Here is a 487-nt window from a genome sequence, read left to right on the forward strand (position 1 = left end):
AAGTGAAAATATAATATACTGGAATTATGTGAAGAGGGTAAAGAGATCAAGAAAGTTCAGATATGTCATTATTTAGAGTTAGACTTCATCCTTTAGTTGGTTTAGAATTGTAAAAAAAATAAAAAATAAAAAAATTGAACAAGACAGTATGTTAAATTGAAAATTGAACAGGACAGTATGTGATATGTATTGGAAGGTAATAAGAAAGATAATTCTTTTTGTTCTTTTTAGACAATTTCTAGGGTGGCTCATGGGCCCCAGGCGGAGAGATCAGAGTAAGGTGGAATTATATCACTTATTAAAAAGAAATAAGAACTCAAGAGAGAAGGAAGGAGTTTAAATTTACCTAATAAAATACCTTCCTTAGCCTTTTTTTGACAACAGATAAGTAATGTGCAGATGTAGTGACAAGATGTAGAGCAAGGCACATCTCCCACACCAGCCACATGAACACCCAATAATCATCACACTTATGAACCAAAAGTAT

The 487-nt window shown here is 32.2% G+C and overlaps 1 pseudogene; it reads right to left on the bottom strand.

The window, feature by feature from the left end:
- Nucleotides 1-378: 378 nt before the first annotated feature.
- Nucleotides 379-487, bottom strand: LOC143388573 (small nucleolar RNA U13; annotated as a pseudogene).

The sequence above is a fragment of the Callospermophilus lateralis genome, unplaced genomic scaffold, assembly GCF_048772815.1.
Source record: "Callospermophilus lateralis isolate mCalLat2 unplaced genomic scaffold, mCalLat2.hap1 Scaffold_64, whole genome shotgun sequence".
In the NCBI taxonomy this organism is placed as follows: Eukaryota; Metazoa; Chordata; class Mammalia; order Rodentia; family Sciuridae; genus Callospermophilus; species Callospermophilus lateralis.